Below are 23591 nucleotides of genomic sequence, written 5' to 3' on the forward strand. Positions count from 1 at the left end.
AGCCCCCTTTGAGCCTCAAGGCTGGAAAGTAGGTAGGAGGGGCCTCCCACCCTTCAGGGCTGGCTGTCCTTTGGGGGTCTGGCTTCTGGCCCTCATCCCTCTTGGGGCTTTGTTTATGGCTGTAATTGTATCATTAGCTGGGGTTTTATAGAGTTACTTAGCACCTGCCCCCACAGGGAGTGGCCCAACCACCCCCTGGCTTCTGTCTCTTCCTTTTCAAAGTCAACTTGGTTTCTGCCCATAGCAGGGGTTTCCCCAACCGCAGCAGGCATGATATCCAGGTTAGGCCTTTGTCCTAGGGATGGAGGGCCGTCAGCACTTGGGGCCCAGCTTGGGGCTGCCCTGGACGTGACCGTGGAAATTGGGTTGACCTCCTCTGATGCTGAGGGAGGGAGGTCAGGATTTCCAGAACTGCCACAAGTGTCAACCCCCCACGATGCTGCAGGTGGACCCGTAGGTAACGTGTCTATTGTCCTCTGAAAAAAGAGGGAGGAAAAGGTACACTCCTTCCAGGCTGCTGTGAGGGTTCAGGGTAGAGCAGTGTCTGGTACGTGGTGAGTCTGTAGTGTTGCTCTATGTTTCACTGTGGGGTGCGGGGCGTGTGTAGTTGAGAGGAGTGTGTGTGTGTGTGTGTGTGTGGTGATGAGATGATGGGTATCTAGGTACCTGTGTACAGATGAATCGTCCGTGTGTGTGTCTGTGGGGGTATAACCACATGACATGTTGGTGGAATATTCATCTAGTCTCTTTATGCTATAATAGAACAACATTCTAAGAAAATTCAGTTATAAATAATAGTTGCATTTATTGTCTTTACTTTTTTTTTCCTTAAAGATTTTATTTACTTATTTGTCAGAGAGAGAGAGAGAGAGAGAGAGAGTGCGCACGCACAAGCAGGGGGAGCAGCAGCCTCCTTGCCAAACAAGGAGCCCAATGTGGGACTTGATTCCAGGACCTTGCGATCATGACCTGAGCCAAAGGCAGATGCCCAACCGACTGAGCCACCCAGGTGTCCTGTGTATTTACTCTGTAGAGTGAGGTAGGAGTGATTATTTTCGTTATCCAGATTCAGAGAAGTTAAGCAAGTTGCCTGAAGTCACACAGCATGGAAGAGGTAGGGACTCTAACAGAGGTTCAGCTTCCTCCAGAATCCATGTTCTCAATCTCTCAAGCAGACCACTTCGGGTTTCTCAGGAGTTCTCTCTTAAAAGGTGGGCAGGTGGGGGTCTGGGAACCTTCTTTGCCCCATGCAGGGTCTCCTGCTCTGAGCAGGGGTGTAAACTGGCTGAGGCCTCTGCCCCAGGGCCACACCTGTCTCCTGGCTGTTCTTCTGAACTCTGCTGACACAGGTGACCAAAGGACCTCTGGTGAGGACTCTCCTGACTGGCCCCGGGGAGGAGAGGAGTTCAGACAAGGCTCCCCGGGTCTCCTTGGAAACCTCACACATTAACTTGTGTGCAACCCTCGCTAGGCACTTGTTTACTAGATGTGGGGAAAGGCTGCGGCAGCTACTGAGTGAGAATGAGCAGCCACCAGTCACGAGAACACAGGAGTCCCTTCCCGGCCAGCCGGTATGGGCGTGCAGGTCCCACTGCTCTCAGCCTCCGTCTCCATGGCTGGGAACCTATCACCTAGCCTGGGGTGGGGGGTGCGGTTTCCCCTCTAATGTGAACCTTCTATGGCTCTCTGGCAAAGGCACCAGACAGGAGAGGCTCCCCAGAGGGTCCCCGGGGGAGGGGGACACTGCTGAAGTCCACTCTCTAGAGCATGAGCTCAAGGCTGGCCTGGGTGGTACGACCAGCCAGTTTCTCTTGGGACATAATCAGAGCCAGCACGTACTGAGCCCTGAGCTAAGTGCCACGTCGCCAGGATATTGTTGAGAATAGGAGCTCCAGGGCCAGGCTGCTTGGCTTGGAATCCCACCTCTGACATATCCTAGCTGTGTGACCCTGGGCCAGCTGCTTAACCCCGCTGTGCCTCCATTTGCATGCCTGGAAAGCAAGTGTTAATGCTAGCACCTGCTTACTAGTGCTACAGGGAGGACTGAGTATTGTTTTTTAAGATTTTATTCATTTATTTTAGAGAGAAATAGAGAGAACTCCAGCAGGGGAAGGGGTAGAGGGAGAGGGAGAGAGAGAATTCCCAAGCAGACTCTGTGGTGAGTATGGAGCCCAGCTCAGGGCTCAATCCTAGGACCATGAGCCAAAATCAAGAGTCAGACGCTTAACTGACTGAGTCCCCCAGGCACCCCATCTGGGCTGAGTATTTTTTTTTTTTAAGATTTTATTTATTTATTTGACAGACAGAGATTACAAGTAGGCAGAGAGGGAGGCAGAGAGAGAGGAGGAAGCAGGCTCCCTGCTGAGCAGAGAGCCCCATGCGGGGCTCGATCCCAGGACCCTGGGATCACGACCTGAGCCGAAGGCAGAGGCTTTAACCCACTGAGCCACCCAGGCGCCCCTGGGCTGAGTATTTTGACATGTGCTGCAGGTATGAGACTTAGAATAGCTCAAATGAGACCTAGAATAGCATCGTGCTCAGAGATGTTATTAATCGTAACAGACTCTTACAACTCCTTTATTTCTCTATTTCTCATTCCCAAGTGAGGAAATAGAGGTACAGAAAGCTCTAGTGAAGGAAAAAAGACCTGTGGGTTGCAAACTGGACTCCCCTGCACATCTGACACCCTTGAAAGCAATGCCTTACATGGGGCTTTGTAGCTTTGGTCGCCCCAGCCCCCCTTCATTCCCTGGTGACCACAGCCAGCCCGATCCCTACGGTTAACAAAATCGAATGGACTACAGTGCTTGAGGCATCTCTCCGACCCCCTGCCCTGCCCCGCCCCTGGGGATTCCCTGGGTAGCATCTGGCCTAGACACTCACTACCCACTCCTGACCCATGGCTCGCCCCCCAGTGGATGCCTCAGAGGGGCAGGGGCATGAGGCAGAGCCATTGCTGGTTTTCTTTCCCGGCTCCTAGGTGTGGGCATGCGGAGGAGGAGAGAGGAGGTCTAATACCCCCACCATGTGATGCCGTGGGGATTAATCCAAAATTCCAGCAGGTTTTCCAGAAACCCATGGTCCATATTTCCTTCTCCCAGTCCCTTGTTCATGCTGGTCCCTTCTCCTTCCCACCCCCCTGCGCTCCTCCCTCTAACCAAATCCTCTCTGTCCATCAGGGTACACCTTCCAGGGAGACCAGGAGATGGATCCATGGGTCCATGACTGTAGCTTTGGCTGGATATTATGATCGCCTGGGGAGCTCTTAAAAATACTGGAACATGCCTGGCTGGTTCACTTGGTAGAGCATACCACGCTTGATCTCTGGGTCATGAGTTCAAGCCCTACACTGGGTGGAGAGCTTACTTAACCAAAAAAAAAAAAAAAAAAAAAAAAAAAATTACTAGTACATCTGAATCTTGAAGGAGGAGCCCATATTAAAAATTCCCCAAATGATTCTGATGCCCTTTTTCCAGGGCAACGACTCTCAAATTGGAGTGGGAATCAGAATCATCTGGAATAGTTGTTAAAACGCAGATTGCTAGGCCTTACCCCCAGGGTTCCTGACTGAGTAGGTCCAGAATCAGTAGGCCTAGAAATTCCAGTAGGTCCTGGAATTTGTATTTTGGATGAGTTCTCAGGTGATGCGAATGCTGCTGGTCCCCAGACCATGGTTTGAGAACTCACTGCTTTGCAGTTTCCCAGACAGAACCTTTCTGTCTCCTGGGTCTCTGGTTGCTTTGGGCCTCTGAGGCCTGTCTTCTTTCTGAAGCCAGGTCCCAGGGGGTGGAGACCACTGTGACACCACTTGGTGACTGCTAATCCCTGGTATAATCCTATACTCAGCTGCCTTCCCCACCTTGGCTCTCTGCCTGCACCTCCTGTTAAACTGACCAGCCTTGTGGTCTCGGCATCACCCTCTGGGACAGGTGCTCAGGAAATATTTGTTGCTTGATCAAGGTGAGATGAGGTAGACACCAAAGGACCGCACTGTCCCCAGGAGGCATCAGAACATGGAGTGGGGTCTAAAAGCTCCTGTGAAAGTGCTTGAGGACAGAGTGCCATTGCTGGGTTAGTGGGGAGCTGTCCAAAGTGGTCCTTGGCTCTGCTGAAGTGAGGCCAGAGAAAGACCCACCATGTGACTTGACTTTCCTACCCCGTGGTAGGCAACTATGGCATCACTGTTGAATTGTGTTTCTTAACTACTAATAAAAATGATTAAACACACACAGAAGGCAGCTGAGACCTTCTCCTTCCTGACCCAGACTGGAGATGTTGGCCGGGGTGGGGGGCTTGTCACTGATAGATGGAGGAGTGTCTCCATCATCTTCTAGGAGGTCCTGGGCCTTGAGGGCAGCAGATAGCTGGGCCACCTTGGGGACTCACCCCTGGGCTCTTGGGGTGGATCCTTCCTTGGAAGCCGGAGAAGTCATGAGGTGAGAAGAGGCTGTGACAGGGTCTTGGGCCCTGCAGGGAGGTGGCAGGGTGGGCTTGGCCACTGAGCACGTCAGTCAACAGATGAATGGAACCCTCCAGTGCCAGCATCCTGAGCCCAGAGGCTGGGTCTGTTTTGTGTGATGCTGTATCCCCAGGGTCCAGAAGAGAACCTGGGATCCAGCAGGAGCTCAGTCAGTTTTTATGGAGTGAGGGCCTGAGTGTGAATTGAGCCCCCGTCAAGTGCCCAGAAATGAGGACACAACAGGTCTCTGCCCTGTGGGCAGGGTATCGGTTTCACCATCTAATACTCAGGGATGGGCACACAGCTAGACAAGGAGGAGCTCCCTGCCTCTCCCCACACTCTCCCCACCCCAGCCTGGCCACCTGCACTCCCCGGGATCCAGGTCCAGCTTCACTCTGGTTTAGGGCTGACAGTCTGTCCCTTCCTGTGGAGAGTTTGCCAGCGTCTCCCCACAGCCCCCCCCTACAGTGCTACCCGTGGGTCTCTGGGGTGGGGCTCTGGTTTATTTTCTCCTGTTTGCCAAGGGAAGTCACAGCCTGTCCTCTGCCTTGTTTATAATTGGTTTGGGGACAGCACCTGCCTCAGCTCCCCCCCTGCAGTCCCTGAGAGGTACAGAGTGGCTGGGAGGTGACACACTATCCTGTCCGGCCCCTGTCGCCTCTCGTCCCCTGCCAGCTCTGGACAGGTGTGTTCTCAGTGGCCCCTGCGGCAGGGTGAGGCTGGCTTTGCTGGGGGCTGACTAGGGCTGTGGGGCTGGGGGCCTTAGAAGCTAGCTGGTGCCTCCCCCATATTTTGGAGAGCGGAGGACTGAGGCCTGGGAGCCTGAGGGATCCTCCTCAGCACCCCATGGCCTGGGGCACACTTAGGGTCAGCAGGCACGCACTGAGCACCTCCTGTGTGCCTAGCGCTGTGCGGGAGAGCAGGGTGGGTGGGAATGAGAACACAGCTCCTCCCTCTGGGCTGACAGCCCGGCGGGGAACTGTGGGAAACACAGACGACAGAGAAAGGGGACTGGTGGAAGATAGTACAGAGTTACATATAAATGAATGGAAATGTGTCCAAGCCTGGCCCTTCACTCTGAAAAGCGTTCTTCCTCCGTCCAGAGAGAGTTTTTATGAAAGAGTTGTGCCCGCTTGGCGATCTTGGCTCAGCCCTGCCCACCATCTGGGCCCCCAGCAAGGCAGCTCTATTGCTTCCGGGATCCTCTTACCTGCGGGTCACCTCCACAGACCCAGAAGCTTCCCTCCTGGACAGAGTCCTTCCTTCCAGGAGGACCAGAGGCTGCTGAGTGCAAGGGGAGGCCATGGGAAGGCGCTAGCCGCCCACCTGCCGTTCGGAAGCCCCCAGCGATGGGCGAGGGGGGAGGTACTAACTCGGACCCAACAACTCAGACCTCTTTGGGCCTGCCTGTTGCTCTGCCCCCAACAGTTGACCTGGGATCTGGGCCCATGATTTTGCACCTCCCCCCACCTCCTGCACCGTCTGTCCTCCCCTCTCTCCTTTGCCCCCCATGCTCCCATCCCTCTTGAACCTCCAGCTACTTCCACTGTGTCCAGAACATGGGCCCTCAAAGTGTGTGTGTCTCTCTCTCCTGCTCTCTCTCCCCGTTCTCGCCCTCCTCTTTATTTCTTTTTCTGCCTCCCACCTTTTGGTATTCGGGGGGTCCCTTCGGTGCCTCCCCGGTGTCAGCCTACCAGCTCTGCTGTTGGGGGCCCAGAAAAATGGCCCGGGGCAGGGTGAGATGGGTGTGAAGGTGCCCGGCCCTACACAGCCTGGGGCTTGTGGTGGCTGGGGTACCCTGAGGTGGTGGTGGGGAGATGGACTGAGGGGCAGCTGGCCAGCTGGGGGAGTCCCTCCACAGACAACCCTGGGCATCACCGGGGCATCACAGATCCAGACCTGTGATGAACTATAGATTCCTCTCTGGTTTGTTGGGCCTAATTATAGTGGTTTTCAAAGCCAGGAGTGAGGAGATAATATTAGAACTTCTGTTTCTATTTATTTATATCCCATCCTTTTCCTCCCCTTTTAATGGTGAAATACGCCCTCTCTGCTGATAAGAGCACAAACATGTACGTATGCCGTAATAAGTAACTGTAATCACCCAGGTAACTACCGCCCAGGTGAAGAAACAGAATGCAGGCTTCTGTACCCCGCTTCTGTCCCGACTCCCCTCCCCTCAAAGGTAACCACGATCCTGACCTTTCCGATTATCAGTTCTTGCTTTTTCTTATCGTGGAACCACTGATGTCTGCAGTCTCCATCAGAAGAGTTCAGTTTGGCCTGATTTTGCATTTGATACAGCTAGGATGACACTGAACGCGTTCTTGTGTCAAGGTTATTTCCGCTCCACATTTCGTTTGTGAGATCTGTCCAGGTTATGACGTGTAGCTCTTGTGTGTTCATTTTCACTGCTGTGCTGCGTTTCCCTCTATGAACTTGCCACCGTGTGGCTGTACCCAGCCTGCCACTCGTGACCGTTGGGGTTGCTCTCCTTTTTCGGCTACTGTGAACAGTCCTGTAAGAATGTCCTCGTGTGTGTTTCCTGGTGCACTGGTGCATGTATTTCCCCAGAGTGCCTATAAGCCTGAATGGAATTGCTAGAGCCCACGGTGTAAGAGGGAGAGGCCTAAGCAGACTCCTCGCCGAGCGCGGAGCCTGATCTGGGGCTCGATCCCATGACCCTGAGATCACGACTTGAGCTGAAATCAAGAGTCAGATGCTCAACTGACTGAGCCACCCGGGAGCCCTACCTTTAGTAAATATCTTGTTAAGTGGTTGTGCCAATTTATTCCTCACCAGGGGCACCTGAGAATTCCTGTTGCTCTGGATTCTAGCCAACACTTTGTATTGCTAAAAACTGTTAACTTCTTCCATGTTGGTGCATGTCGCTGTATCTCTCCTTGGGTATAATTTGCATTCCCCTTTTCATCCTTTTTTTATTGATCTGTTTTTGTGGGGGTTTGCTGACCTGCATGATCTATTCATACATTGGTATTTATGAGCAATTTATGAGAAAAGAAGCATGTACTAGGGATGCTCAAAATTTTGTACTCGTAGCCGTGTGCGGTCAACATGGCTGAAAGACTGTGACAATAGTGAATGCCAGGGAGGGCTCCAAGTTGGGAGGTAGGAAGATGGTCTTCAGAGGGGACCCCCAACGGGGTGGCCTCTGCAAGGGCCTCTTGCCCAGCACATCTGGCAGCGGAGGCGGAAGGCTCGAGAACTGGAGCCCTCAGTAGATACCATGCACCTTAGAATCGGCAGGTGTCTGTCTTTCAAGGTCTCCTTGGGTGGTGGTTCTCAACTGGTGGTCATTTTGCCTCCCCGGGGACATTTGGCAATGTCTGATGACATTTTTGGTTGTCACAACTCGGGAAATGCTACTGGCATTTAGTGGGTAGAAGCCCAGGATGTGGCTGAACATCCTGAAATGCTCAGGACAGCCCCCCAGCAAGGAATCCTCCAGCTGCGAGCATCAGTGTTGAGGTTGAGAAACTCCGACCTGGAAACAGAGCCAGGAAACTGAGATTGGCCATGAACTTGCTGCATAGCCTTGGGAAAGTCACTTCACTGCTTGAAGCCTTGGTCCCCAGCTAGGGACAGTGAGGGTGATGAGGGGGCTGCCCTTCCCCTCCCCAAGGCTGCTGTCAGGACTGGGGAGAGGGGCACTTTGGGAGGCATCCCTGCCAAGGGGCATCTGCTCCTTGTTTCCTTTGTGGTACCAGCCCCTCCCCCTTGACTGTGCTCCCTGTCCACTGAACTGGAGGTGTCAGGTGACCAGCTGTGAGCTCGGCCCTGGTTCCTGCTATTCCAGGCCTCGGGGCTGTGGGGGAACTGCCCAGAGGGCCCCAGCCTTTTGATGAGGGCAGCAGAAATGAGGGGCTCTCTGGGGAGCTCCGGGGCCCAGGTAAAACCATTTCTGACTTTGTCCTCAGCTGGGTGGGAGTCCAAGGTTGTGTGGGGTGATAAGAAGTGCCTGTCATACTCTTTATCTGAGGCCCCATTTCGAGTCCAGCCGTGAGGGGTGGAAGCCAGAGGTCATTCTTGGGGGCTCTGTACACCCAGGCCAGCCTCTGTGTTCTTCCAGAGTTGCTATCCCAGGGAGGGCCCAGGCTTGGGTCAGAGTCTAGGTCAGAGTCCCCTGGGCCTCTCTGACCTCCCTGTTCTAGGGCTCATTTTGCCTCAGTGGCATCTCCGGCCTTTTCCATGAACCACGGCCTGCCTGATCTTCTTTCTACTACCCTGTCCCTTCCTGAGCCATACTCTCATGGAAGGGCCCAGGAAACTCACCCACCTTGAGGGACAGGTGACAGACAGTTGCATCATTGCCTGCCTTTCTTGACAAGGAATTTTCCCTGTCAAAGGCAGGAATCCCTTAGGCACCAGAGAGAAACGCTGGTGAAATGAACGTTTGTTTGACAGGCTGTTAAAGAAGTACTTTGGGGGCTGGGGAACCTCTGACATCACATGTAGCAAGAGTGTGTTGTCACAAGTGAATTATTGTGTGGCTGCTTGTATCTTCCCAGAACTTCCTAGAAGAATCTCGGTCTCGGGGTCCCTTCCCAGGTGGGCTATATCATAAGACTATGAACCGGGTGTCTGGAGGCCCTGGGAAGGCCCAAGGGCAAGGTGGCAGATAACGTGGTCAATCAGGGAGGTGGGGGACTATGGGGCTTCAGGCTAAGGATCCGTGCCTCCAGGAGGGGCTGGGAGGGTGTGCAGGTTAGGGCTAGGCCTGCACTAGACCTGGTAAGATTCCTGAAAATTCTTGCCCCTCTCAATCTTGGGGCGGGGCGGCTTGGTCTGTGCCCTGTGGGGCTTGGCTCTGTGGGTCATGGGGTCTGAAAAAGGCTCAGGCCAGGAGGATGGAGGGCTCTGTAGGGGTCCTGGGCCCCAGGGTGGGTGAGTGAGATGGGGTGAGTCGGGTTGGGAGCCTGCCTGCACTGGGTAGTCTTGTGGGTGAGCAAAGCCTTCCGGGCGGGTGTGCGGTTCCCTCTGTACTGTGAGTAATCCTCGGCCACACTTGCAGCTCCCAGGGGATTGTGCAACTTCCTCTCAGACTGAGGTGCAGGGGGCTGGGTGAGAAGCGGTGCTGGGGAGAATGAGGAAACTGGGTCCGGCACCCGGGGCAGGGGCCTGGCCCTGGGCTCTGGCCCCCCAAGGAGCTGAGCTTTCTCGGGGGCTCCTTCCAGGGGACTCGCCTCTCCCAGGTATGAGGGAGTGTGTGCATACGTGTGTGTGTGTGTGTGTGTGTGTGTGTGTGTGTGTGTGTGTGTCCTGTCTTCGGGGAGGCAGGTGAGTGGGGATGAGGCCCCAAGGCCTGCATTGGCATCAGGGTGTCTTCTGAAGGGGATGGGGAGATACCTTGCAGGGTCTGGGTTGGGGAAGCAGGTGGCACAAAGGAGGGGCCTCTGGCCAGATTCCGGGTGGGGACTGGGGATGGTAGAAAGCGGGGGGAGTCAGGAGTCCGAGGAGCTGGCTCCTGCCCCACTTCTGAGGAGCTCTGCCTCCCTGGGCAGCTGAACCCAGCCCTGCCTGCCTGGTCTCCACATCTCCAGGCTTGTTTAGAGGCTCTGGTGAGGAGATAATGAGGTGCGTAGCCAGGCCACACAGTACATACCTCCTTACCTCAGGGATTGGGAGCAGATATTCTGTCGGTCCCGCTGGGTTCGAATTCTGGCCCCGCCACTCTGCAGCTAGGTGATCCCAGGGTAAGTCACTTAGTTCCTTGGTGCCTCAGTGTCCTTGTCTGTAAAATGGAGAGAACAATCATAGTGCCTCTATGTGGGTTCACTCTGGGGACTAAAAGACTTAATTCACGTAGAGTGCTCAGTGCACTGCTTGACAAGCAGTAAGTAGGCACTCTGCACAGGTGACCCTTCTCCTGGTGCAGAAGCATGTTCGGGAACCGCAAAAACCCGCCTGCTGTTCCTGGCATTATTTTTGATGGCAGGGCTTTGCGTTGGCCCTGGGGACGATAATACTAAGCACCCACCTTTCCCAGGCCTTACTGCATTTCAGGTGCTGTGCCAAGTGCTTGCCCTGCAGTAGCCCCTCAGCCCTCAGAGGCTCCCTTTGTGGGGGGGGGGTGCCGTGTCATCACCCCATTTCATAGCCTGGGACATGGAGGCACAGAGAGGGTGAGGGATTTGCCGCAGGGCAGTGCTATCAGTGAGGGGAGACCGCAGAATGGTCCGCTGGAGCCCTGAGATGGGACCTGCCGCCCCATCTCAGCCCCTTTCCTGGGTTCAGGTGGAGGTGGGTTGGGAGGAGGGAACAGGGTCCGCTGTGAAGGCAAGAAGGCTAGCTCGCCTCCAGACCTGTGGCCCCGGGCCAGTCTCCAATCAAGTAGCCAACTAAATGTACCCATGGAATGGCTTTTTAGTGCTTGGAGTTGGAGTGAGCTTCCTGCCAGTGCGCAGACTCAAGAGAGGGGCTGAAGGCCCTCAGCTGGGGGTGGGAGGGTGATGTGGCTCAGGAGTTAGGAACGTGGCCCCAGATTCAGACAGATCTGGCTTTGAATTCTGTCTGAACCATGTACTACTGTGTGACATTGGGCCTCAGTTTCCTCACATGCAAAATGGGGATAGTAAGAGCCCCTACCTCTTCGGGCGATGGTGAGAATAAAATGAGATACCATAGTAAGGTGCTTAGCACAGGCCTGGCCCAGAGTAAGTGTCTGATGATTATACAGAAGGTCATGTGCTGGGTGGGGAGTTTGGGCCACACAGATCTCCCTAGAAGGCTATAATTTGAACTGTAGATCAAGGCCACTAAGGGGACCCTAATTTCTGGCCATGAAGTCAGCTTAGTGAGTCTCAATGAACATTTTTTTTTTTTTTTCAGTGAGAAAGAAGATCTAGAGAGGACATCCAGGTGTATTGCATGGTCTTGGCCACGTGTTGTTTTGTGCAGCTTTTTTTGTTTCAGGTTCATATGTGTGTGTGTGTGTGTGTGTGCTATGCATACGTGTGTGTGTGTGTGTGTGTGTGTGTGTGTGTGTGTGTGTGTACTGGGCCAAATAAAGTATATTTTTTGAAGGTCATGGTCAAGATATTCATGGTCACTTCCTTAGAGATTATCTGCCTCTTGTGCAATGTTTACCGAGCACCTACTGAGTGCAAGACCCAGAGCCACATGCCGGGGTCTAGACTGAGAATTGTGGGCCTGATTCTCAGCATGGTGTATGTGGGTGACTGGGCCCCGTGGGGGGTCAGCTGAGGCAGAGCCTGAGGTGGCCAGAGAAGGCTTCATACATGGATAGGGACAGTGTGTGTGTGGGGGGGGGGTGAGAGTGCCTGGGGTGAGTGGTTGGTGTGGGGTCTGGAGCTAGAGAGCCACCTTGGGAAATGGGGGTCCACTTCTGTGGAGGGCTGCAGGGCCAGGTCTGGCTGGAGTGTCCATGCCAGCTAGAGCAGGGGACTGGGTGGGGGTCATCCCAGGGCACTGGGCAAGGGCTGTGCCCTCCTTCTCTCGCTGGGGTGGGGTGGGGGTAGAGGAAGATTTAGGATTACTGATGCTCCTCCCATCCCCAAGACTTGCAGGACCTACAGTGACTCAGTAAGACCCAGGGCCTCTGCCTTAGCCATTTCCTCCCCTCCCCTGAGCCTTGGGAGCCTCCTGAGCCTTTTCCTCTCTACTGCCCCAGCTAGCTTTAATGAATCTGGCCTGGAAAATGGATCAGTCCTGAGCCCTGGTCCAGGGTCCAGAAGCCTTTCTGCTACTTAGATCTCTGCCCAGGGCCAGTTGGGGGCTCAGTTTCTTCATCTGTAAAGTGGGCATACTAGCGCCTGAGCAGTCGACCTTCTGGTTGGTGATGCTAATCTTGTGACCTGTGTGGATGAACCGGCTATAGGAAGTGTGAAGGCTTCTGGGTGGGTAGTCCTTGTCATCTCTAAGGCTGAGAGAGCTGGGAAAGGTCATGAGCATGTCAGCTGCCTGGCTGGAGAGCCCCCGCCTCCCCACCCCATGACCTGGGGCTGTGGGGCAATGGTGGGGAGAGGCCTGTGACCCATGGTGAGCTGGGACTATCCCCGGCTCTGAGGGGGAGGTGGCCTTTCAGGGGCCTCAGAGGATGAGATCCAGGTCAAACCTGGGTCTGGGAACCCCAGCTTCCAGAGTCCTCCCCTACATGGGGCACCCTCGGAGTCCCAGCTTGGAAGTGTTGCCAGGTGGAGGGGCAGTCCTTGGGGACTGATTGGTGGAGGCCAATATCCAGGAAGCCATGGGTGGCTTCTAGCCTGCTGTGCCCAGGGCCCAGAGGCTCAGATGGGAGCTCCTATAGCAGAGTGTGGTCTCTAATGATAAGGTCCTATATACTGAGCACCTGCTCCCCCGCACGGTGTTAAGCGGTTTTATACATTTGCAAATTTAATCTTCACAATGGCCTAAGACACAGGTCTTTTATTATCCGGTTTTATAGGTGAGCAAACTGAGGCCCAGAATGAAGTCTGTCAGCCAAGGTTACCTAGCCTACTGAGTGGCAGAGCTGGGCTGAGGCTGTGATCTCTGGATTCAGATTGCCAGGGTTGGAATCTGTGACCTTGAACACAAGGGACTGAATCTCTTTGGTCCTTAGTGTCTTGCTCTGAGAGATGGGGATAACAGTGCTTTTACTCAAGGGTTGTTGCAAGAATTACAGGAGGTAATGCAGGTGAGCTGCTGCCCATAATAAGGGCCCAGTAAATATGATCTGCTTCATCATCTCTCCTGCCCACAGCAGTAACCTGCTGGGTGACCTAGGCCAGCTGTCTCCTCTGACACCTTCCTTGTGTAGGGGAGGAAAACTTTTCCCTTCTTCCTTCTAGTTTCTTTGGCTGGCCTAGTAATTAAATCTACATAAGACAGATTGACTGAAGAAAAACAAATTTAATTTTGTACGTACAAGATCCCCAAAGATATGAATGTCTAAGAAGTGAACCAAGCAGGCAGCTTTCATCCCATTCAGAGAAAGAAACAATACATTTGTGAAGAATTGACGAACGAAAGGGGTTTGGGCTTGGGGTAGCTTAATTAGTAAAGAAGTAACAAGGGTTGTTTATAAACCCTCTGGGCCCTGAATTCCCTGTTTCTTGTGTTAAGGGTGTCTCTCTGACTCCTCGTACTGGGAGGGTGACTTTCAGGTGGGAGATTCATTTCCTGCTTTGGGGGACCCAAAGGAAGGGCAGGGTGTCTTGCTAGTCCCTGCTGTCTCTTCACTAACTTTAATTCAAAATAATCATTATGCCAGAGCGACATATTTTGGGGTGGGATGTTGTGTTCCCCTTTAGTTTTACTGAAGTCTAGAAGCTGAGCTGGTGAAGTGCTTGTTATTTCATTGAATTAGTCTTGAAAATAGGTCAGTTCAGTTAAACAGCTGTGTTTCATTTTAGGAGGTGGTGATGTATCTGGGCTCCTAAAGTAAGGCCCATATCGTGTGAGAAATCAGGTATTTAATAAGGCATTTTTATGGGAAGAAAAGAAAACCAAAAATGAGTGACTGGAGCCGGCTGTGATCCCAGTTTTTTAGTTCTGCAGGCAGCTGGTCGAGAAGGTTTTGAGATGTCAGGCTCCAGGCATCTCCAGACGGAGAGAGGGCAGATGGGAGCGATCTGCTAGGTCTTCCTGGTTTGCAGTTTGAGCGTCTCTGGTGGTCTCTTCTGAGTGGCCCACACAGCAACAGGCACAGAGATCACCTCTGCGTGAGTGGTTTCAGTGATTTCTCTCAAGTTTCCCTCAAATTGTTCACGCTCTACAGGGCTTCAGGGAAAAGGGCAGCTTTTGGTCTTGGTGAGTCTACATTAAGAGTGGAAGAACACTGGGGCCGTTAGTTTGGAGAGTTGTAGCCAGGTATTGGAGGAAACAGGTAGAAAAGAAAACTTAATTGATTGTTCCCAGTACTAGAATCTGATATCCAAAGGATGTACTATCATTTTTCATCGAAACAATTTTTTTTCTCTTCAGTTATCCCCGTGACTACCAAAGGTCATCAGAGTAAGACTAACTTGTTTGCGAAATAGGTTTAGTTTGAGTAAACTTAACTTATTATTTATAGAAATGCAGCAAGAACTTGCCACTAACTATAGAGAATCCTTTCATCTGCTCTGTTGGAACTTTTCATAAAGAACCTCAGCGTGGGCTTTCACAAGCCTCTTGAGGCTAGGAAGCTGAGCCAAGGACTTACCTTCAGGCTTTACCTGCAGTAACTCCTCTTTTCTCAAAGTCCGCGAAATATCCTGAGGTTTCTGCACCTGCCAGGAAGTGACCTTCCTTATTCACCTGGTGAGGCTGCTGGGAAGCCTGTAAGCAAGGTACCAGGCTGATATTTCCAAGGGGTTTTATTGGCTTCATAAAGTCAACCTTAGTTCCTTAAGGCTGTCTGGGCATTTCTGAGTCTACGCATGGCTCCCTCAAACATGACATTCCAGTCAAAGCCTTGGTAATATAGCCAATGTTTCCAATGGTGTCCTGTTATTAGAAGAATAGTTGTTTATTGAACTTGTATAAATAACTATATTGTCATGAAAACAAGAATGCTCACGAAGAGTTTTCAAATTCTGGAGGCATCAGGTAGGGAGAAGAAGGTAAATGTTTCAATTTTACTTATAAAGGTGTAATTTACCAAATTGCTGTTAAGTCAGGGTTTTCTTATTTGTTTATTTGAAAGAGAGAAAGTACAAGCACGGGGAGCAGCAGAACGAGAGGGAAAAGCCAGATCCCTACTAACAATAGTGGCAATAAAACAATTTTAAAGGCAAATACAGAAGGTTCTATAGTTATGAGCAAAACTTAGCTCTTTTAATATTGAGAAGACTTAGTTTTCTTAAGTAATCAAAGGCCTGATAATAAAGACAAACGTAAAAGATTAAAAGAAAAAAAAAAAGGAGGGGCAGGGAGGGTGAAAAAAAAAAAGCCTAAGGGGAAAAAAAAAAGGAAAAAGAACTTCTATAATCTCTTATCAGGAGCAGACCAATAGTCCAAGAAAACTTTGTCCTTTTAGCAATTTTAGTTTTATAATAGCCAAACTATTGATATTAAAGCTTAATTTTAAAAACCCTTCCAGTAGCAATTTGATTTTAGCCAGATTGTTCGCACAGGGTAAAATTCTCTCATACTCTCCCTTTAATTTTTTTTTAATGTATCTTCATACCTCATACCTTTTCTAACCAAAAAAACCACACCCTACTTTTTTTGCATAGAGTTGTTTCCCTTACTATTTAGTGGTGATTACACATATCAGTTAAAATGTTTAACCCTTAAGAATTTTAACTTAACCCAGGCACCTGGGTGGCTCAGTGGGTTAAGCCTCTGCCTTCAGCTCAGGTCATGATCCCAGGGTCCTGGGATTGAGCCCTACATCGGGCTCTCTGCTCGGCAGGGAGCCTGCTTCCCCCTCTCTCTCTGCCTGCTTCTCTGTCTGCTTGTGATCTTTGTCTGTCAAATAAATAAATAAAATCTTAAAAAAAAAAAAAGAATTTTAACTTGTGGTGAAAATTAACAAGTAAACAATGGTGAACCGTATATTACACCAGCAGTCTATAAATTGGCAAATTTGTAGATATGTCTTAAAATTTCTAGAAGCATGTGCCTTTTTTAATACTGCAAACTTTTAATGTGGCCTAGACATGTTTAACAGACTGAAATATCTTTAATTCCTCTGTAATAGGAAGACAAAATTAGGTAAGCTTGTGTTCAGTAATTAATGTTTAATGTTTTATCTTACTTAGAAAGGATATCGATATTCAATGAATTTCTGTTATTTAACTTAGCAGACCTAATGGTGGGAGTTACCAAAGGATTTGGAAAACCATTTTTAAAGTAGACATATATAAAACACAATTATTATTGAAAAGTGTATGTAAAAAAAGTCATTAAAAAAGTTTATATAGACACTCTTATCCCGTTCATCTATCTAAATTACCTGTTTTAAACATTACGTTTAGATTACCTACAAAAACTTCATGAGATGTTAGACAAAATCAGACATCATCCCAAATGTTTTCTCACTGACAAATTTTGTAACGGAAAACATAAACTTACTTGACCGTAAACCATGGTCGAGTAGAAGTTGTATGTTTGCATCATAATTAATGCTCATAACTCTGAAGCCACCTCTGTTTTAATTAAGTCAGCAAGCTTCAACAAGCTTTTAAGTCCCAAAGATTATCCCAGATCAGTGTGAACTTAAAAAAAATTGGGGTTTAGTTTTCATAGTTCTGGGTGCTTGTTCCCCCAACTCAGTAGAGCTCTTTTGCAGATTAATTTTGGCCATCACATCTGGAGGCAGAAAAGTGTCATATATCTACAGCATACATACAGACACATGTCAATATACAGAGAGACACAAACAGACTTTATAGCCATTGTTGTAAAATTTTATACGGGAGTCAGGTGCCGTAATACAAAACTCACGAGTTTATACAACAGCTGGATCCAAATTGTGTTTCCAGCGGTTGGGACAGGTTAAGTTTACCCACTCAGATGACTGAAGCTTTTTTTATAGAACGTTTGTGGGCCAGACACTTAAGATTTTTGCATTAGCCCAATTTCCTTTTTTTCTGCACCTGATGAAAAACTTCTCCCTAAAGTTTGCATTTCAAAGAATGGCTCTTAGAAGATGGGAGGGGAAATCCCTATCATGAGGGCACAGAGAATGTATCTAAGTTTTCCCAAAGAGTTTTGGGGTATATTTGCCTCTTATCGGAGATCTAGAGTAATTCCTATTTACATTTTTCCTACTTTTTCTTAAGTGTAGGATAACTCTGTTTCCAATGTCCTGATCTTTTACAGTACTATAAGCATTCTGAGATGAGTAAGTTTGGGGTTTGGTAAAGACAGGTGGGATTCGAAGTGTCTAGAGCCACATTTCTGGCTTTGTAGGGATTGGCAAGACAAAGACAGTTGTTTCCAGTCCCCCAAGGACTGGATTGTGGCCTGAATATCAAGGGGCTGACCTGCCCATCCAACTAAATTTGCTTCTTTATATCAGAAATTTCCAACTGAGATGGGAAAATTTCTACATCGGAGAGATTCTGGCTTTAAAACAGTGTGTCTCAAAGTCTATGTAAAACATTTAACAAAGGCCTTCTTGGACCAATTCACCTTAGGGGGGGAAGCCTCTATTATTGTTCCTATTATTGAACATCGACCTCCAACTGATTCATTTCCTGATCATTTGTAGGAGGGCCTGGGAGAAATTCTAGTCATCTGTTTTCTCTGTGAAGAGGGGGAGGGGTGCTCCCTCCCACCCGCAGGCCATCTGGCTTGTCTGATAACTATAGTATAATCACAGGTGGGAGTAATGCTCCTTAGTAGTGGGCGGAGGTCTCTGTGAGCGGGGTTGTGAATGACCACTCATCTTTCTAACTCTTCTTTAAATTTGGTAGGATCTTCTCAAAGTGGAGACAAAACGATCTTTGTCATTTCGTCTTGTTGAAAAAGTCCTTCTGCTAGCCACCCTATTCCTTTGGGTCTTCTTTTTAATTTGATCTTTCCATAGGTACCAATAACGCAGTTATTTAGAATGAGAGCTCTTGGATTGTGTGTGTGTGTGTGAATATAGAAGTTAGTCCAGTTCAGAGAATCCATAGTCATTGACAAGGAGGATCTTACATTAATCTTAATAGTGACTCAAACCAGTAAGCCTTTTAATGGCTTAACCATGGGGATTAGTGGTGTTCCTAAAGAGGGTGCAAAAGATGCAGCCCTTACAAGATCCGGGAAGTTCACCCAGCTTTAGTCTAAGAAAGCAAAGACCTTTGTCATCATAGGTGGTAATAACGGTATAGTAAAAATGGCGTCTCTGGGGTCTTTCATGGAAACATCATATGTCTGCAGTTACAGAAAAACCTGCTAATTTGTGACCCTGGGTGGGTGCTACTGGAATGAGACTTCTCCGGCTCTACCAAGACAATGCAGGTTGAGATGACCAAGGCCTTTGTTGGATTGAGACCCACTTATGACAGATTGCTCTGAGAGTTGGCCTTGTCAGACGAAGAGAATGCTGCTTGTGGCTTGGTGTCTTGGAACCCCAGTCTATTCAACTGGCCATCAAACGTATGACGGGACATGTGCCTTCCTGATGGTGAAGACCAGAGAGGATATTCTCATGGATCACAAAGCCAAGCTCTCAGGACATAGAATAAGATGAAGGGAAAGGGACCCCTGGTTCTCCTCTGTATGACAAACGACAAAAAAGACAGAGACAGAAGAAAACAGTGACAGTCTTGGGCTGTCAGAGGATTAATACAAAAGTATTATAATACATTTTTACTAGAGTCGCTATACCCTAGGAATTAGTTGACACAAATATTTTCTCTTCCCAGTCTAAATTTAGAAAAGAAAAGGACTTACCACTCTTGTTTTCGCCAGCCCCAACAGGCAGAGATCTGGGGGACTGATGTGGTTAAGAATTTTTACCTTCTGCTGACTCCTGCTAGAGGTCCAGAATCTCTCAGCTGCTCCCAGAGTGAGCATTGTCCAACCAGCAAAGAGCCCCATGTTGGACACCAAAACTGTAAGGGAGGAAAACTTTTTCCTTCTTCCCTTCTAGGTTCTTTGGCTGGTCTAATAATGAAATTGACATAGGCTAGAGTAATAGGAGAAAAACAAATTTAATTTTATATGTACAGGAGCCCCCCCAAATATGAGGCTCCAAGAAGTGAACCAAGCAGGCAGCTTTTATACCATTTAGACAAAGAAACAATACATTTGTGAAGAATTGACAAAAAGAAAGGGATTTGGGCTTGGGGTAGCTAATTAATAAAGAAGTAACGAGGTTTGTGTCTACAGCCTTCTGGGCCCTGAATTCCCTATTTCTGGCAATAAAGGTGTCTGTCTACCACTTGGTACAGGGAGGGTACCTTTCAGGTGGGAAATTTATTTCCTGCTCTCAGGGGCACAAAGGAAGGGCAGGGTGTCCTTCTTGTACCTCCTGTCTCTTGAGTAACTTCAATTCAAAATAATTGATATGCCAAAGTGACATGTTTTGCTCTCCTTCACTTGCCTCTTGTTGAGGATCAGTTGGGATGAAAACCCTCAGTGGGTTATGAGGGACACCTTCATAGAACCAAAGTGCCAAACTCCCTGAACCCCCAGAGCCACTCAGAATTTTGAGGGGCTTGCCACTAACTGCAGAGTCCTGGTGCATTTTGTTTGGGCCTGCTTCAAGCTTTCATGTTTCCTGCTGGCCTTTATAGGCATTTGAGTTGGTGACCCCAGATCAACTCCAGGGCACCCCCGTTCTACTCCAGGGTTTCCCCAGATGTGTTCTGTCGAAGGGTTTGGTGGTCAAGCAGGTATGGGAGACGAGGGGTCAAAAAAGGAAAATGGAAGAGAAATAAGTCAATCAGAGAAGGATAATTATCATATGATTTCACTTTTATGTGGAATTTCAGAAACAAAACAGAGGATCATAGGGGAAGGCAGGGAAAAATAAAATAAGGTGAAATAAGAGAGGGAGATAAACCATAAGAGACTCTTAACTATGGGAAACAAACTGAGGGTTGCCGGAGAGAAGGGGGGTGGGGGGATGCGGTAACTGGGTGAGGGCATTAAGGAGGACACATAGTGTAATGAGTGCTGGGTATTATATGCAACTGATGAACCACTGAAATCCACCTCTGAAACAAATAATACACTATAGGTTAATTAATTGAATTTAAGTAAAATAAATTTTTTTTTAAAAAGAAGGAAAATAAAACCCCAAATGGTTTTCTTTGCTGCAGGACTTGTCAGAGCCTTTGATGTGCTGATATTCAATGTGTACATCCAGTATGTGGTTGTGATATACCGTAGGGTATCTCAAAGGCTTGGTGTTCAAAGCTCCATTTTCCAGATAGAGAAACAGACCTGGAGTGAAGCCTAGAAAATGATTTCCCCAGATCATGCAGTTATCTCTGATAAAGCTGGGACTAGATCCCAGGGCTCCTGACTGCATGGCCAGTTCTTTGCCTAGGACATCCCCTCCTTTCCCTCCTTCCTCCATTCTCCTCAGAGAAATGTTGTATGTAGTGCTGCTCCCTTTCTGAAGGCTCCTTACTTTTTTTCTGGCCCCTTCCCTCTGGCTGCCGGCAGGATTAGAGCGCGTCCTAGTCCCCCTGGGCTTCACTGATGGGAGATGGGACTATGGCCAGCAAACAGGCTCTGGGGAGCTACTTGCCCGGTTAATGCATGGCAATATTAGGCTGCACCCCAGCTGCGGGGGCCTAGCAAGTTAGTTGGGTTTTTTTGAGTCCCAGTTTCCTCAGCTGTGTCAGGAAACTCATCATCTGGTTCGTCATCTGGAGTTACTGAGAGGTTCGCCTCTGACACCCTAAGTGAAGGTACGCTATTTGTTTTCAATTCATGTTCAGATGCCCAGGAGTCTAACTATTCTTATCATCCTTGGGGGGCAATGAGGGAAGAACATGGAAAAAAAGAGGGAGAGCCCCCTGGCTGTGAGATCTAGCATGTTCGCACTCCCAAATTCCGTCTCAGCCCCCACACTTGCTGTCTGCCCTTTAGGCTGCTGCTGTCCGTCTGAGGTCCCAGCTCCCCCACCCCCCCATCACCTACGAGGTGGGCTGGTCTGACTGACTCTGGGACCCATTTTGCGGTGAGACAGGATGGGTGGGAGCTGGGGCACCGTGTCCTACTTTCCTGTGGGGGGAGTTGACATTCAAGTTGGGGAAAGAATCTCAGAGTCTCAGCACAGCTCTGCGTTGAGCTGGGTGGCCTTCTCCACGCCTGCCTGCCCCTTGGTACCGCCATTCACCTAGGGCAGCCGGCCACCTGGCCCGTGGAGGGGGAGGGCATGTGAGCGTGCCCATGCCTCTGTCAACCCAGCCATTGGGGTATGGATCCTCTAGGCCCCCTGTGGACTATGGTGGGCTCTGAGGGAAAGGCCAGGGGATGGGCCAGACTGGGCTGGGAGGTGGAGGGAGACGGAGCCTCCCTGGCAGAGTGTCCTTTCCTGGAGGGCTGTTTGCCTGAGTTATTCTTAGCACTGACTCATTAGAGCGTTTATTTTTAGCCCTGTCTCTAAGTGTTGCCAACATCTGGTGCAGCTAGTACTGAAGGGGATAGGGGTGGCAGGGGCGACCCCTTTGGGCATCGCCGGGGACTGGAGCTACTTGCCGAGGAGGAGGACAGAGTCTTCTACTTCCCGCACCTGTCACGACTCGCAGCCAGGCACACAGTTGGTGTCCTATTTGTGCTTTGTGCCTGGACTGCTCTCCTACTGTCTCATCCTTCCAGGTCCGAAGCTCCTGTGGCTGGGGCGGTGCAGTGGGGGAGGAGGGGGATGAGTGCTCTTCAGGTGGGCTTTCCCAGGCCCAACGCTTGGAGGTTCCAGTTGGCTTCTGACTGCTGCAGAGAGGGGCCTCAGAGGAGGGAGACAAGCCCCCAGCTCGGGGCCCTCGTTGTCGCCCCCACCAGAGGAGGAGCCGGCAGATAGAGGAGGAGTGTCGCTCAGTGGTTAGGTGTGCGGGCTTTGCCGCTGGACCACCTGGGGGCCAACCCTGGCTTTGCTCCTTCCCAGCTGGGTGACCTTGGGCCAGTTGTCCACCTGTTTGTACCTCACGTTCCTTATCTGTGGGCTGTGGATGGGAGTCTGGTGTTTTGAGGATGAAGATAAGAACCGTTGAAGTGTCGGCTAGTAAGTGTATATATAAAGACGTGGCGGTGACTGATCTTATTACTTTTGTTGTTATTATTAGTGATGAGCAGCTCTGTGTGCACCCTCTTTGGATGTTGGAGTGAGCTGGGTAGGCTCTGAGTGAGATGAAGCTGGGGATGGGGCTCAGAGGGGGGCTTACACCCAGGCATCGTAAAGGCGATTTCTGTAGGGCTGCAGTAAGGGGTGGAGAGCCAAGACGTGGATCAGAGCGTGGGCTTTACCCTTCCTGGGTTGAATGAGTTGGTTGACCTTTGTGAACATCCGTTTTTTTCCCCACAAAACAGTGGTGCTAATAGGCCATCGAATTCTTGCTGGGCTCATGGCGGGAGCTGAACCGGAGAGACTGTGCGGGGTGGGGTGCGTTGCTGTGGCCCTTTCCCATGAGAGGGACGTGGTGCTGCTACCTGGGGAGTCAGGAAGGAGAGCCTGGCCTGGAGGCTTGGCAAAGGGGGCCTGTGGTCCTGGCTCTCCCTCAGCAGTGCAATCTGTGCACATCGATGGCTTCCCCCGGCTTCTGTGGGGCAGCACAGAGACCAGAGAAAGCCGGTTTTGAGACTCTTCCTACAAACCCCAGGGAATGATTCGGGGACTGTTTGAGCTCACAGGACGGGGAGGCCCCTAGCTAGAGGCCAGGTGGTCTGGCCCTCCCCCGTCGGCACAGAGCTTCTTCATTCTCGCGGTTTACATATCAAGGTACTAGGTCCATTTTATCTGAAAACAGGGTTCTGCGGCTAGGGCTAGAAACAGCCCAGGGATCTCTGCTGGGTGACTTCCCAGGCATCTTGTCTTCTGGCGGGCATTGAATCTTGGAGGTGACCTGTGCAGGGGGGTTTCAGCATCTCGTGGGCGCTGGTGCCGGGGGTCCCCACGGGGCGCGGGGGCGCAGAGGGGGGCTGCCGAGCACTGCCCTGGCCTGGCTGCCTGCAGGACAGGGATGCCTTGAAGACAACCCTCAATCCCAGAAGCAGACTCTCAAGGGAGGGAGCGAGGGCTGAGATGGGGCAGAAGGGCCCTTGCCTCAGCACTGGCACATAGTAGGTGCTCAAATACCTCAGAATGAATGAAGTGATACCAGGGCAGCCTCCCAGGAAAATGGTACCTCTCCTATGGTGGCCGGTCCTCCCCACCCCTTCCTGTTCCTTCTTGCCCTCGCTCTGTCTTCCCTGTCCCCTGCTTCTTTGACCAGCCCGAAGCTGCCTCAGCCCTGGGGTCCAGGCTCAGCCATGCTCGTAAACTTGAACAAAGACACTTTCTCAATTGGAGCCCCAGTTTGACCATTGGTAAAAGGAGGGTGGTGGGCTCAGCTTCAGAGGGTCCCTTCTGGTGACCAGCCTCTGTTCTCAGGGCAGGGCGCACGCGCGCGCGCGCGCACACACACACACACACACACACACACGCACTCACACAGCTCCAAGAAGTGGGCCTGGCTACCAAAGGTCTCCTTCCTCTCCCCAGGCGGGAACCCCCTCAGGTTCTCCTGAGGTGAGAGTCGTG

General features: G+C 50.6%; 1 protein-coding gene across 2 annotated transcripts in view; it reads left to right on the top strand.

Moving 5' to 3' along the window:
- Positions 1-23591, top strand: part of LOC111147504 (transcription factor EB) — a 53543-nt gene that overhangs the window by 2216 nt on the left and 27736 nt on the right. The window contains exon 1 of one of the 2 annotated variants that reach the window (XM_022503525.1): positions 9518-9672. The exons of the other annotated variant lie outside the window; for it this stretch is intronic. The gene's annotated coding sequence lies outside the window, so the exon portion shown is untranslated. Of the gene's footprint in view, positions 1-9517; positions 9673-23591 lie in introns of those variants that run through there. 2 annotated transcript variants of the gene reach the window in all.

Source organism: Enhydra lutris, unplaced genomic scaffold (assembly GCF_002288905.1).
Source record: "Enhydra lutris kenyoni isolate GAN:26980312 unplaced genomic scaffold, ASM228890v2 scaffoldscaffold17, whole genome shotgun sequence".
NCBI classification, from domain to species: Eukaryota; Metazoa; Chordata; class Mammalia; order Carnivora; family Mustelidae; genus Enhydra; species Enhydra lutris.